This window comes from Schistocerca gregaria, chromosome 8, assembly GCF_023897955.1.
Source record: "Schistocerca gregaria isolate iqSchGreg1 chromosome 8, iqSchGreg1.2, whole genome shotgun sequence".
NCBI lineage: Eukaryota > Metazoa > Arthropoda > Insecta > Orthoptera > Acrididae > Schistocerca > Schistocerca gregaria.
The window spans coordinates 14,091,280-14,108,453 of NC_064927.1; positions in this window are offsets into that span (position 1 = coordinate 14,091,280).

Consider the following 17,174-nt stretch of genomic DNA (forward strand, 5'->3'; position numbering starts at 1 on the left):
TCCATGGGAGTAATGTCTCAAACAGTTTACGCCTTGATCGCTCCCTGGAAGACCAGTTGTAGTTTGCGATACACATCTGCTGGCATTCTGTAATGTGTGGACTATCAGAGTGTTGATGAAACACAGAAATTGCAACGGGATTGAATACAACAGTCACCATGCGCACTTTCCTCCATGGGAGTAATGTCTCAAACAGTCTACGCTTTGATCGTTCCCTGCAATACCAGTAGTAGTTTCCGATGCACATCTGGAGGCATTCTGTAATCTGTGGACCTTCGAAGTGTTGATGAAACACAGAAATTGCATCGGGATTGAATACAACAATCACCATGTGCACTTTCCTCCATGGGAGTAATGTCTCAAAGAGTCTACGCTTTGATCGTTCCCTGGAAGACCAGTGGTAGTTTCCGATGCACATCTGCTGGCATTCTGTAATGTGTGGACTATCAGAGTGTTGATTAAACACAGAAATTGCATCGTGATTGAATACAACAGTCACCATGCGCACTTCCCTCCATGGGGGTAATATCTCAAACAGTCTACGCTTTGCTCGTTCCCTGCAAGACCAGTAGTAGTTTGCGATGCATATCTGGAGGCATTCTGTAATCTGTGGACCTTCAAAGTGTTGATCAAACACAGAAATTGCCGCGGGATTCAATACAACAGTCACCATGCGCACTTTCCTCCTTGGGAATAATGTCTCAGACAGTCTACGCTTTGATCGTTTCCTGGGGGGCCAGTAGAAGTTTCCGATGCACATCTAGAGACATTCTGTAATCTGTGGACATACCAATTGTTGATGAAACACAGAAATTGAATCGGGATCGAATACAACAGTCACCATGCGCACTTTCCTCCATGGGAGTAATATCTCAAAGAGTCTACGCTTTGATCGTTCCCTGGAAGACCAGTATTAGTTTCCGATGCACATCTTCTGACATTCTCTAATGTGTGGACTATCAGAGTGTTGATGAAACACAGAAATCGCTTCAAGATTGAATACAACGGTCAAAATGCGCCCTTTCCTCTATGGGAGTAATGTCTCAAACAGTTTACGCTTTGATCGTTCCCTGGAAGACCAGTAGTGGTTTCCGATGCACATCTGGAGGCATTCTGTAATCTGTGGACTATCAGAGTGTTGATGAAACACAGAAATTGCATCGGTATTGAATACAACAGTCACCATGCGCACTTTCCTCCATGGGAGTAATGTCTCAAACAGTCTACGCTTTGATCGTTCCCTGGAAGACCAGTAGTAGTTTCCGATGCACATCTTCTGACATTCTGTAATGTGTGGACTATCAGAGTGTTGATGAAACACAGAAATTGCATCAAGATTGAATACAACAGTCACAATGCGGCCTTTCCTCGATGGGAGTAATGTCTCAAGCAGTTTACGCTTTGATCGTTCCCTGGAAGAGCAGTAGTAGTTTCCGATAAACATCTGTGGGCATTCTGTAAAGTGAGGACTATCACAGTGTTGATGAAACACAGAAATTGCATCGGGATTGAATACAACAGTCACCATGCGCACTTTCCTCCATGGGAGTAATGTCTCAAACATTCTACGCTTTGATCGTTCCCTGGGAGACCTGTAGTAGTTTCCGATGCACATCTGGAGGCATTCTGTAATTTATGGACTATCAGAGTGTTTATGAAACACAGAAATTGCATCGGGATTGAATACAACAGTCACAATGTGCACTTTCCTCCATGGGAGTAATGTCTTAAACAGTCTACGCTTTGATGGTTCCCTGGAAGACCAGTAGTAGTTTCCGATGCACATCTGGGGGCATTCTGTAATGTGTGGACTATCAGAGTGTTGATGAAACATAGAAATTGCATCAGGAATGAATACAATAGTCACCATACGCACTTTCCTCCATGGGAGTAATGTCTCAAACAGTTTACGCTTTGATCGTTCCCTGGAAGACCAGTAGTAGTTTCCGAAGCACATCTATAGGCATTCTGTAATCTGTGGACCTTCAAAGTGTTAATGAAACAGAGAAATTGCCGCGAGATTGAATACAACAGTCACCATGCGCACTTTCCTCCATGGGAGTAATGTCTCAAACAGTCTACGGTTCGATCGTTTCCTGGAAGACCAGTAGTAGTTTCCGATGCACATCTATAGGCATTCCGTAATCTTTGGACCTTCAAAGTGTTGATGAAACACAGAAATTGCATCGGGATTCAATACAACAGTCACCATGCGCACTTTCCTCAATGGGAGTAATGTCTCGAACAGTCCACGCTTTGACCGTTCCCTGGAAGACCAGTAGTAGTTACCGATGCACATCTGGAGGCATTCTGTAATGTGTGGACCTTCAAAGTGTTGATGAAACACAGGAATTGCTGCGGGATTGAATACAACAGTCACCATGCGCACTTTCCTCCATGGGAGTAATGTCTCAAACAGTCTACGAATTGATCGTTCCCTGGAAGACCAGTAGTAGCTTCCGACGCACATCTTGGGGCATTCTGTAATGTGTGGACTATCAGAGTGTTGATGAAACACAGAAATTGCATCAGGATTGAATACAACTGTCACCATGCGCACTTTCCTCCATGGGAGTAATGTCTCAAACAGTTTACGCCTTGATCGTTCCCTGGAAGACCAGTTGTAGTTTGCGATGCACATCTGGAGGCATTCTGTAATCTGTGGACCTTCAAAGTGTTGACGAAACACAGAAATGGCATCAGGATTGAATACAACATTCACCATGCGCACTTTCCTCCATGGGAGTAATGTCTCAAACAGTTTACGCCTTGATCGATCCCTGGAAGACCAATTGTAGTTTGCGATACACATCTGGATTCATTCTGTAATCTGTGGACCTTCAAATTGTTAACGAAACACAGAAATTGAATCGGGATCGAATACAACAGTCACCATGTGCACTTTCCTCCATGGGAGTAATATATCAAACAGTCTACGCTTTGATCATTCCCTGGAAGACCAGTAGTAGTTTTCGATGCACATCTTCTGACATTCTGTAATGTGTGGACTATCAGAGTGTTGATGAAACACAGAAATTGCATCAAGATTGAATACAACAGTCAAAATGCGCCCTTTCCTCGATGGGAGTAATGTCTCAAGCAGTTTACGCTTTGATCGTTCCCTGGAAGAGCAAATGTAGTTTCCGATAAACATCAGTGGGCATTCTGTAAAGTGTGGACTATCAGAGTGTTGATGAAACACAGAAATTGCATCGGGATTGAATACAACAGTCACCATGCGCACTTGATTCCATGGGAGTAATGTCTCAAACAGTCTACGCTTTGATCGTCCCTGGGAGACCTGTAGTAGTTTCCGATGCACATCTGGGGGCATTCTGTAATGTGTGGACTATCAGAGTGTTGATGAAACATAGAAATTGCATCAGGAATGAATACAACAGTCACCATGCGCACTTTCCACCATGGGAGTAAAGGCTCAAACAGTTTACGCTTTGATCGTTCACTGGAAGACCAGTAGTAGTTTCCGATGCACATCTATAGGCATTCTGTAATCTGTGGACCTTCAAAGTGTTGATGAAACAGAGAAATTGCCGCGAGATTGAATACAACAGTCACCATGAGCACTTTCCTCCATGGGAGTAATGTCTCAAACAGTCTACGGTTCGATCACTTCCTGGAAGCCCAGTAGTAGTTACCGATGCACATCTGGAGGCATTCTGTAATGTGTGGACCTTCAAAGTGTTGATGAAACACAGGAATTGCTGCGGGAATGAATACAACAGTCACCATGCGCACTTTCCTCCATGGGAGTAATGTCTCAGTCTACGATTTGATCGTTCCCTGGAAGACCAGCAGTAGCTTCCGACGCACATCTGGGGGCATTCTGTAATGTGTGGACTATCAGAGTGTTGATGAAACACAGAAATGGCATCAGGATTGAATACAACAGTCACCATGCGCACTTTCCTCCATGGGAGTAATGTCTCAAACAGTTTACGCCTTGATCGTTCCCTGGAAGACCAGTTGTAGTTTGCGATACACATCTGCTGGCATTCTGTAATGTGTGGACTATCAGAGTGTTGATGAAACACAGAAATTGCAACGGGATTGAATACAACAGTCACCATGCGCACTTTCCTCCATGGGAGTAATGTCTCAAACAGTCTACGCTTTGATCGTTCCCTGCAATACCAGTAGTAGTTTCCGATGCGCATCTGGAGGCATTCTGTAATCTGTGGACCTTCGAAGTGTTGATGAAACACAGAAATTGCATCGGGATTGAATACAACAATCACCATGTGCACTTTCCTCCATGGGAGTAATGTCTCAAAGAGTCTACGCTTTGATCGTTCCCTGGAAGACCAGTGGTAGTTTCCGATGCACATCTGCTGGCATTCTGTAATGTGTGGACTATCAGAGTGTTGATTAAACACAGAAATTGCATCGTGATTGAATACAACAGTCACCATGCGCACTTTCCTCCATGGGAGTAATATCTCAAAGAGTCTACGCTTTGATCGTTCCCTGGAAGACCAGTAGTAGTTTCCGATGCACATATTCTGACATTCTCTAATGTGTGGACTATCAGAGTGTTGATGAAACACAGAAATCGCATCAAGATTGAATACAACGGTCAAAATGCGCCCTTTCCTCTATGGGAGTAATGTCTCAAACAGTTTACGCTTTGATCGTTCCCTGGAAGACCAGTTGTAGTTTCTGACGCACATCTGTTAGCATTCTGTAAAGTGTGGACTATCAGAGTGTTGATGAAACACAGAAATTGCATCGGGAATGAATACAACAGTCACCATGCGCACTTTCCTCCATGGGAGTAATGTCTCAAACAGTCTACGCTTTGATCGTTCCCTGGAAGACCAGTAGTAGTTTCCGATGCACATCTGGGGGCATTCTGTAATGTGTGGACTATCAGAGTGTTGATGAAACATAGAAATTGCATCAGGAATGAATACAATAGTCACCATGCGCACTTTCCTCCATGGGAGTAATGTCTCAAACAGTTTACGCTTTGATTGTTCCCTGGAAGACCAGTAGTAGTTTCCGAAGCACATCTATAGGCATTCTGTAATCTGTGGACCTTCAAAGTGTTAATGAAATAGAGAAATTGCCGCGAGATTGAATACAACAGTCACCATGCGCACTTTCCTCTATGGGAGTAATGTCTCAAACAGTCTACGGTTCGATCGTTTCCTGGAAGACCAGTAGTAGTTTCCGATGCACATCTATAGGCATTCCGTAATCTTTGGACCTTCAAAGTGTTGATGAAACACAGAAATTGCATCGGGATTCAATACAACAGTCACCATGCGCACTTTCCTCAATGGGAGTAATGTCTCTAACAGTCCACGCTTTGACCGTTCCCTGGAAGACCAGTAGTAGTTACCGATGCACATCTGGAGGCATTCTGTAATGTGTTGACCTTCAAAGTGTTGATGAAACACAGGAATTGCTGCGGGATTGAATACAACAGTCACCATGCGCACTTTCCTCCATGGGAGTAATGTCTCAAACAGTCTACGAATTGATCGTTCCCTGGAAGACCAGTAGTAGCTTCCGACGCACATCTTGGGGCATTCTGTAATGTGTGGACCTTCAAAGTGTTGATGAAACACAGAAATGGCATCAGGATTGAATACAACATTCACCATGCGCACTTTCCTCCATGGGAGTAATGTCTCAAACAGTCTACGATTTGATCGTTCCCTGGAAGACCAGTAGTAGCTTCCGACGCACATCTTGGGGCATTCTGTAATGTGTGGACTATCAGAGTGTTGATGAAACACAGAAATTGCATCAGGATTGAATACAACTGTCACCATGCGCACTTTCCTCCATGGAAGTAATGTCTCAAACAGTTTACGTCTTGATCGTTCCCTGGAAGACCAGTTGTAGTTTGCGATGCACATCTGGAGGCATTCTGTAATCTGTGGACCTTCAAAGTGTTGATCAAACACAGAAATTGCCGCGGGATTCAATACAACAGTCACCATGCGCACTTTCCTCCTTGGGAATAATGTCTCAGACAGTCTACGCTTTGATCGTTTCCTGGGGGACCAGTAGTAGTTTCCGATGCACATCTATAGGCATTCTGTAATCTGTGGACCTTCAAAGTGTTGATGAAACAGAGAAATTGCCGCGAGATTGAATACAACAGTCACCATGAGCACTTTCCTCCATGGGAGTAATGTCTCAAACTGTCTACGCTTTGATCGTTCCCTGCAATACCAGTAGTAGTTTCCGATGCACATCTGGAGGCATTCTGTAATCTGTGGACCTTCGAAGTGTTGATGAAACACAGAAATTGCATCGGGATTGAATACAACATTCACCATGCGCACTTTCCTCCATGGGAGTAATGTCTCAAACCGTCTACGCTTTGATCGTTCCTTGGGAGACCTGTAGTAGTTTCCGATGCACATCTGGAGGCATTCTGTAATCTGTGGACCATCAGAGTGTTGATGAAACACAGAAATTGCATCGGGATTGAATACAACAATCACCATGTGCACTTTCCTCCATGGGAGTAATGTCTCAAAGAGTCTACGCTTTGATCGTTCCCTGGAAGACCAGAAGTAGTTTCCGATGCACATGTGCTGGCATTCTGTAATGTGTGGACTATCAGAGTGTTGATTAAACACAGAAATTGCATCGTGATTGAATACAACAGTCACCATGCGCACTTTCCTCCATGGGAGTAATATATCAAACAGTCTACGCTTTGATCGTTCCCTGGAATACCAGTAGTACTTCCCGATGCACATCTGGGGGCATTCTGTAATGTGTGGACTATCTGAGTGTTGATGAAATACAGATATTGCATCGGGATTAAATACACCAGTCACCATGCGCACTTTCCTCCATGGGAGTAATATCTCAAACAGTCTACGCTTTGCTCGTTCCCTGCAAGACCAGTAGTAGTTTGCGATGCATATCTGGAGGCATTCTGTACTCTGTGGACCTTCAAAGTGTTGATCAAACACAGAAATTGCCGCGGGATTCAATACAACAGTCACCATGCGCACTTTCCTCCTTGGGAATAATGTCTCAGACAGTCTACGCTTTGATCGTTTCCTGGGGGGCCAGTAGAAGTTTCCGATGCACATCTAGAGGCATTCTGTAATCTGTGGACATACCAATTGTTGATGAAAGACAGAAATTGAATCGGGATAGAATACAACAGTCACCATGCGCACTTTCCTCCATGGGAGTAATATATCAAACAGTCTACGCTTTGATCATTCCCGGGAAGACCAGTAGTAGTTTTCGATGCACATCTTCTGACATTCTGTAATGTGTGGACTATCAGAGTGTTGATGAAACACATACATTGCATCAAGATTGAATACAACAGTCAAAATGCGCCCTTTCCTCGATGGGAGTAATGTCTCAAGCAGTTTACGCTTTGATCGTTCCCTGGAAGAGCAAATGTAGTTTCCGATAAACATCAGTGGGCATTCTGTAAAGTGTGGACTATCAGAGTGTTGATGAAACACAGAAATTGCATCGGGATTGAATACAACAGTCACCATGCGCACTTTATTCCATGGGAGTAATGTCTCAAACAGTCTACGCTTTGATCGTCCCTGGGAGACCTGTAGTAGTTTCCGATGCACATCTGGGGGCATTCTGTAATGTGTGGACTATCAGAGTGTTGATGAAACATAGAAATTGCATCAGGAATGAATACAACAGTCACCATGCGCACTTTCCTCCATGGGAGTAAAGGCTCAAACAGTTTACGCTTTGATCGTTCACTGGAAGACCAGTAGTAGTTTCCGATGCACATCTATAGGCATTCTGTAATCTGTGGACCTTCAAAGTGTTGATGAAACAGAGAAATTGTCGCGAGATTGAATACAACAGTCACCATGAGCACTTTCCTCCATGGGAGTAATGTCTCAAACAGTCTACGGTTCGATCACTTCCTGGAAGCCCAGTAGTAGTTTCCGATGCACATCTATAGGCATTCCGTAATCTTTGGACCTTCAAAGTGTTGATGAAACACAGAAATTGCATCGGGATTCAATACAACAGTCACCATGCGCACTTTCCTCCATGGGAGTAATGTCTCTAACAGTCTACGCTTTGATCGTTCCCTGCAAGACCAGTAGTAGTTACCGATGCACATCTGGAGGCATTCTGTAATGTGTGGACCTTCAAAGTGTTGATGAAACACAGGAATTGCTGCGGGAATGAATACAACAGTCACCATGCGCACTTTCCTCCATGGGAGTAATGTCTCAGTCTACGATTTGATCGTTCCCTGGAAGACCAGCAGTAGATTCCGACGCACATCTGGGGGCATTCTGTAATGTGTGGACTATCAGAGTGTTGATGAAACACAGAAATGGCATCAGGATTGAATACAACAGTCACCATGCGCACTTTCCTCCATGGGAGTAATGTCTCAAACAGTTTACGCCTTGATCGTTCCCTGGAAGACCAGTTGTAGTTTGCGATACACATCTGCTGGCATTCTGTAATGTGTGGACTATCAGAGTGTTGATGAAACACAGAAATTGCAACGGGATTGAATACAACAGTCACCATGCGCACTTTCCTCCATGGGAGTAATGTCTCAAACAGTCTACGCTTTGATCGTTCCCTGCAATACCAGTAGTAGTTTCCGATGCACATCTGGAGGCATTCTGTAATCTGTGGACCTTCGAAGTGTTGATGAAACACAGAAATTGCATCGGGATTGAATACAACAATCACCATGTGCACTTTCCTCCATGGGAGTAATGTCTCAAAGAGTCTACGCTTTGATCGTTCCCTGGAAGACCAGTGGTAGTTTCCGATGCACATCTGCTGGCATTCTGTAATGTGTGGACTATCAGAGTGTTGATTAAACACAGAAATTGCATCGTGATTGAATACAACAGTCACCATGCGCACTTTCCTCCATGGGAGTAATATCTCAAAGAGTCTACGCTTTGATCGTTCCCTGGAAGACCAGTAGTAGTTTCCGATGCACATATTCTGACATTCTCTAATGTGTGGACTATCAGAGTGTTGATGAAACACAGAAATCGCATCAAGATTGAATACAACGGTCAAAATGCGCCCTTTCCTCTATGGGAGTAATGTCTCAAACAGTTTACGCTTTGATCGTTCCCTGGAAGACCAGTTGTAGTTTCTGACGCACATCTGTTAGCATTCTGTAAAGTGTGCACTATCAGAGTGTTGATGAAACACAGAAATTGCATCGGGAATGAATACAACAGTCACCATGCGCACTTTCCTCCATGGGAGTAATGTCTCAAACCGTCTACGCTTTGATCGTTACTTGGGAGACCTGTAGTAGTTTCCGATGCACATCTGGAGGCATTCTGTAATCTGTGGACTATCAGAGTGTTGATGAAACACAGAAATTGCATCGGGATTGAAGACAACAATCACCATGTGCACTTTCCTCCATGGGAGTAATGTCTCAAAGAGTCTACGCTTTGCTCGTTCCCTGCAAGACCAGTAGTAGTTTGCGATGCATATCTGGAGGCATTCTGTAATCTGTGGACCTTCAAAGTGTTGATCAAACACAGAAATTGCCGCGGGATTCAATACAACAGTCACCATGCGCACTTTCCTCCTTGGGAATAATGTCTCAAACAGTCTACGCTTTGATCGTTTCCTGGGGGGCCCGTAGAAGTTTCCGATGCACATCTAGAGGCATTCTGTAATCTGTGGACATACCAATTGTTGATGAAACACAGAAATTGAATCGGGATAGAATACAACAGTCACCATGCGCACTTTCCTCCATGGGAGTAATATATCAAACAGTCTACGCTTTGATCATTCCCTGGAAGACCTGTAGTAGTTTCCGATGCACATCTTCTGACATTCTGTAATGTGTGGACTATCAGAGTGTTGATGAAACACAGAAATTGCATCAAGATTGAATACAACAGTCAAAATGCGCCCTTTCCTCGATGGGAGTAATGTCTCTAGCAGTTTACGCTTTGATCGTTCCCTGGAAGAGCAGTAGTAGTTTCCGATAAACATCAGTGGGCATTCTGTAAAGTGTGGACTATCAGAGTGTTGATGAAACACAGAAATTGCATCGGGATTGAATACAACAGTCACCATGCGCACTTTACTCCATGGGAGTAATGTCTCAAACAGTCTACGCTTTGATCGTCCCTGGGAGACCTGTAGTAGTTTCCGATGCACATCTGGGGGCATTCTGTAATGTGTGGACTATCAGAGTGTTGATGAAACATAGAAATTGCATCAGGAATGAATACAACAGTCACCATGCGCACTTTCCTCCATGGGAGTAAAGGCTCAAACAGTTTACGCTTTGATCGTTCCCTGGAAGACCAGTAGTAGTTTCCGATGCACATCTATAGGCATTCTGTAATCTGTGGACCTTCAAAGTGTTGATGAAACAGAGAAATTGCCGCGAGATTGAATACAACAGTCACCATGAGCACTTTCCTCCATGGGAGTAATGTCTCAAACATTCTACGGTTCGATCGCTTCCTGGAAGCCCAGTAGTAGTTTCCGATGCACATCTATAGGCATTCCGTAATCTTTGGACCTTCAAAGTGTTGATGAAACACAGAAATTGCATCGGGATTCAATACAACAGTCACCATGCGCACTTTCCTCCATGGGAGTAATGTCTCTAACAGTCTACGCTTTGATCGTTCCCTGCAAGACCAGTAGTAGTTACCGATGCACATCTGGAGGCATTCTGTAATGTGTGGACCTTCAAAGTGTTGATGAAACACAGGAATTGCTGCGGGATTGAATACAACAGTCACCATGCGCACTTTCCTCCATGGGAGTATTGTCTCAAACAGTCTACGATTTGATCGTTCCCTGGAAGACCAGCAGTAGCTTCCGACGCACATCTGGGGGCATTCTGTAATGTGTGGACTATCAGAGTGTTGATGAAACACAGAAATGGCATCAGGATTGAATACAACAGTCACCATGCGCACTTTCCTCCATGGGAGTAATGTCTCAAACAGTTTACGCCTTGATCGTTCCCTGGAAGACCAGTTGTAGTTTGCGATACTCATCTGGATTCATTCTGTAATCTGTGGACCTTCAAATGGTTGATGAAACACAGAAATTGAATCGGGATCCAATACAACAGTCACCATGCGTACTTTCCTCCATGGGAGTAATATCTCAAACAGTCTACGCTTTGATCGTTCCCTGGATAGCCAGTAGTAGTTTCCGACGCACATCTTCTCACATTCTGTAATGTGTGGACTATCGGAGTGTTGATGAAACACAGAAATTGCATCAAGATTGAATACAACAGTCAAAATGCGCACTTTCCTCGATGGGAGTAATGTCTAAAACAGTTTACGCTTTGATCGTTCCCTGGATGAGCAGTAGTAGTTTCCGATAAACATCTGTGTGCATTCTGTAAAGTGTGGACTATCAGAGTGTTGATGAAACACAGATATTGCAACGGGATTGAATACAACAGTCACCATGCGCACTTTCCTCCATGGGAGTAATGTCTCAAAGAGTCTACGCTTTGATCGTTCCCTGGAAGACCAGTGGTAGTTTCCGATGCACATCTGCTGGCATTCTGTAATGTGTGGACTATCAGAGTGTTGATTAAACACAGAAATAGCATCGTGATTGAATACAACAGTCACCATGCGCACTTTCCTCCATGGGAGTAATGTCTCAAACAGTCTACACTTTGATCGTTTCCTCGAGGGAAAGTAGTAGTTTCCGATGCACATCTAGAGGCATTCTGTAAACTGTGGACCTTCAAATTGTTGATGAATCACAGAAATTGAATCGGGATCGAATACAACAGTCACCATGCGCACTTTTCTCCATGGGAATAATATCTCAAAGAGTCTACGCTTTGATCGTTCCCTGCAAGACCAGTAGTAGTTTGCGATGCATATCTGGAGTCATTCTGTAATCTGTGGATCTTCAAAGTGTTGATCAAACACAGAAATTGCCGCGGGATTCAATACAACAGTCACCATGCGCACTTTCCTCCTTGGGAATAATGTCTCAAACAGTCTACGCTTTGATCGTTTCCTGGGGGGCCAGTAGAAGTTTCCGATGCACATCTAGATTCATTCTGTAATCTGTGGTCATACAAATTGTTGATGAAACACAGAAATTGAATCGGGATCGAATACAACAGTCACCATGCGCACTTTCCTCCATGGGAGTAATATATCAAACAGCCTACGCTTCGATCATTCCCTGGAAGACCAGTAGTAGTTTCCGATGCACATCTTCTGTCATTCTGTGATGTGTGGACTATCAGAGTGTTGATGAAACACAGAAATTGCATCAAGATTGAATACAACAGTCAAAATGCGCCCTTTCCTCGATGGGAGTAATGTCTCAAGCAGTTTACGCTTTGATCGTTCCCTGGAAGAGCAGTAGTAGAATCCGATAAACATCAGTGGGCATTCTGTAAAGTGTGGACTATCAGAGTGTTGATGAAACACAGAAATTGCATCGGGATTGAATACAACAGTCACCATGCGCACTTTACTCAATGGGAGTAATGTCTCAAACAGTCTACGCTTTGATCGTTCCCTGGAAGACCTGTAGTAGTTTTTCGATGCACATCTAGGGGGCATTCTGTAATGTGTGGACTATCAGAGTGTTGATGAAACATAGAAATTGCATCAGGAATGAATACAACAGTCACCATGCGCACTTTCCTCCATGGGAGTAAAGGCTCAAACATTTTACGCTTTGATCGCTTCCAGGAAGCCCAGTAGTAGTTTCCGATGCACATCTATAGGCATTCCGTAATCTTTGGACCTTCAAAGTGTTGATGAAACACAGAAATTGCATCGGGATTAAATACAACAGTCACCATGCGCACTTTCCTCCATGGGAGTAATGTCTCTAACAGTCTACGCTTTGATCGTTCCCTGCAAGACAAGTAGTAGTTACCGATGCACATCTGGAGGCATTCTGTAATGTGTGGACCTTCAAAGTGTTGATGAAATATATTAATTGCTGCGGGATTGAATACCACAGTCGCTATGCGCACTTTCCTCCATGGGAGTAATGTCTCTAACAGTCTACGATTTGATCGTTCCCTGGAAGACCAGCAGTAGCTTCCGACGCACATCTGGGGGCATTCTGTAATGTGTGGACTATCAGAGTGTTGATGAAACACAGAAATGGCATCAGGATTGAATACAACAGCCACCATGCGCACTTTCCTCCATGGGAGTAATGTCTCAAACTGTTTACGCCTTGATCGTTCCCTGGAAGACCAGTTGTAGTTTGCGATACACATCTGGATTCATTCTGTAATCTGTGGACCTTCAAATGGTTGATGAAACACAGAAATTGAATCGGGATCCAATACAACAGTCACCATGCGTACTTTCCTCCATGGGAGTAATATCTCAAACAGTCTACGCTTTGATCGTTCCCTGGAGGGCCAGTAGAAGTTTCCGATGCACATCTGGGGGCATTCTGTAATGTGTGGACTATCAGAGTGTTAATGAAACATAGAAATTGCATAAGGAATGTAAACAACAGTCACCTTTTGCACTTTCCTCCGTGGGAGTAATTTCTCAAACAGTTTACGCCTTGATCGTTCCCTGGAAGACCAGTTGTAGTTTGCGATGCACATCTGGAGGCATTCTGTAATCCGTGGACCTTCACAGTGTTGATGAAACACAGAAATGGCATCAGGAAGACCAGTAGTAGTTTCCGATGCATATATTCTGACAATCTCTAATGTGTGGACTATCAGAGTGTTGATGAAACACAGAAATCGCATCAAGATTGAATACAAAAGTCAAAATGCGCCCTTTCCTCTATGGGAGTAATGTCTCAAACAGTTTACGCTTTGATCGTTCCCTGGAAGAGCAGTAGTAGTTTCCGATGCACATCTGTTCGCATTCTGTAAAGTGTGGACAATCAGAGTGTTGTTGAAACACAGAAATTGCATTGGGAATGAATACAACAGTCACCATGCGCACTTTCCTCCTTGGGAGTAATGTCTCAAACAGTTAACGCTTTGATCGTTCCCTGGAAGGCCAGTAGTAGTTTCCGATGCACATCTTCTGACATTCTGTAATGTGTGGACTATCAGAGTGTTGATGAAACACAGAAATTGCATCAAGATTGAATACAACAGTCAAAATGCGGCCTTTCCTCGATGGGAGTAATGTCTCAAGCAGTTTACGCTTTCATCGTTCCCTGGAAGAGCAGTAGTAGTTTCCGATAAACATCTGTGGGCATTCTGTAAAGTGTGGACTATCACAGTGTTGATGAAACAGAGAAATTGCATCGGGATTGAATTCAACAGCCACCATGCGCACTTTCCTCCATGGGAGTAATGTCTCTAACAGTCTACGCTTTGACCGTTCCCTGCAAGACCAGTAGTAGTTACCGATGCACATCTGGAGGCATTCTGTAATGTGTGGACCTTCAAAGTGTTGATGAAACACAGGAATTGCTGCGGGATTGAATACAACAGTCACCATGCGCACCTTCCTCCATGGGAGTAATGTCTCAAACAGTCTACTATTTGATTGTTCCCTGGAAGACCAGTAGTAGCTTCCGACGCACATCACGGGCATTCTGTAATGTGTGGACTATCAGAGTGTTGATGAAACACAGAAATTGCATCAGGATTGAATACAACAGTCACCATGCGCACTTTCCTCCATGGGAGTAATGTCTCAAACAGTTTACGCCTTGATCGTTCCCTGGAAGACCAGTTGTAGTTTGCGATGCACATCTGGAGGCATTCTGTAATCTGTGGACCTTCAAAGTGTTGATGAAACACAGAAATTGCCGCGGGATTCAATACAACAGTCACCATGCGCTCTTTCCTCCATGGGAATAATGTCTCAAACAGTCTACGCTTTGATCGTTTCCTGGAGGGCCAGTTGTAGTTTCCGATGCACACCTGGATTCATTCTGTAATCTGTGGACCTTCAAATTGTTGATGAAACACAGAAATTGAATCGGGATCGAATACAACAGTCACCATGCGTACTTTCCTCCATGGGAGTAATATCTCAAACAGTCTACGATTTGATCGTTCCCTGGAAGACCAGTAGTAGTTTCCGACGCACATCTTCTCACATTCTGTAATGTGTGGACTATCGGAGTGTTGATGAAACACAGAAATTGCATCGGGTTTGAATACAACAATCACCATGTGTACTTTCCTCCATGGGAGTAATGTCTCAAATTGTCTACGTTTTGATCGTTCCCTGGAAGACCAGTAGTAGTTTCCGATGCACATCTGGTGTCATTCTGTAATGTGTGGACTATCAGAGTGTTGAATAAACACAGAAATTGCATCGTGATTGAATACAACAGTCACCATCCGCACTTTCCTCCATGGGAGTCATGTCTCAAACAGTTTACGCCTTGATCGTTCCCTGGAAGACCAGTAGTAGTTTGCGATGCACATGTGGAGGCATTCTGTAATCTGTGGACCTTCAAAGTGTTGATGAAACACAGAAATTGCCGCGGGATTCAATACAAGAGTCACCATGCGCACCTTCCTCCATGGGAATAATGTCTCAAACAGTCTACACTTTGATCGTTTCCTGGAGGGCCAGTAGTAGTTTCCGATGCACATCTAGAGGCATTCTGTAAACTGTGGACCTTCAAATTGTTGATGAAACACAGAAATTGAATCGGGATCGAATACAACAGTCACCATGCGCACTTTCCTCCATGGGAGTAATATCTCAAAGAGTCTACGCTTTGATCATTCTCTGGAAGACCAGTAGTAGTTTCCGATGCACATCTTCTGACAATCTCTAATGTGTGGACTATCAGAGTGTTGATGAAACACAGAAATCGCATCAAGATTGAATACAACAGTCAAAATACGCCCTTTCCTCTATGGGAGTAATGTCTCAAACAGTTTACGCTTTGATCGTTCCCTGGAAAAGCAGTAGTAGCTTCCGATGCACATCTGTTCTCATTCTGTAAAGTGTGGACTATCAGAGTGTTGAAGAAACACAGAAATTGCATCGGGAATGAATAAAACAGTCACCATGCGCACTTTCCTCCTTGGGAGTAATGTCTCAAACAGTCTACGCTTTGATCGTTCCCTGGAAGGCATGTAGTAGTTTCCGATGCACATCTTCTGACATTCTGTAATGTGTGGACTATCAGAGTGTTTATGAAACACAGAAATTGCATCAAGATTGAATACAACAGTCAAAATGCGGCCTTTCCTCGATGGGAGTAATGTCTCAAGCAGTTTACGTTTTGATCGTTCCCTGGAAGAGCAGTAGTAGTTTCCGATAAACATCTGTGGGCATTCTGTAAAGTGTCGACTATCACAGTGTTGATGAAACACAGAAATTGCATCGGGATTGAATACAACAGTCACCATGCGCACTTTCCTCCATTGGAGTAATGTCTCAAACATTCTACGGTTTGATCGTCCGCTGGGAGACCTGTAGTAGTTTCCGATGCACATCTGGAGGCATTCTGTAATCTATGGACTATCAGAGTGTTTATGAAACACAGAAATTGCATCGGGATTGAAAACAACAGTCACAATGTGCACTTTCCTCCATGGGAGTATTGTCTTAAACAGTCTACGCTTTGATCGTTCCCTGGAAGACCAGTAGTAGTTTCCGATGCCCATCTGGGGGCATTCTGTAATGTGTGGACTATCAGAGTGTTGATGAAACATAGAAACTGCATCAGGAATGAATACAACAGTCACCATGCGCACTTTCCTCCATGGGAGTAATGTCTCTAACAGTCTACGCTTTGACCGTTCCCTGCAAGACCAGTAGTAGTTACCGATGCACATCTGGAGGCATTCTGTAATGTGTGGACCTTCAAAGTGTTGATGAAACACAGGAATTGCTGCGGGATTGAATACAACAGTCACCATGCGCACTTTCCTCCATGGGAGTAATGTCTCAAACTGTCTACGATTTGATTGTTCCCTGGAAGACCAGTAGTAGCTTCCGACGCACATCTGGGGCATTCTGTAATGTGTGGACTATCAGAGTGTTGATGAAACACATAAATTGCATCAGGATTGAATACAACAGTCACTATGCGCACTTTCCTCCATGGGAGTAATGTCTCAAACAGTTTACGCCTTGATCGTTCCCTGGAAGACCAGTTGTAGTTTGCGATGCACATCTGGAGGCATTCTGTAATCTGTGGACCTTCAAAGTGTTGATGAAACACAGAAATTGCCGCGGGATTCAATGCAACAGTCACCTTGCGCT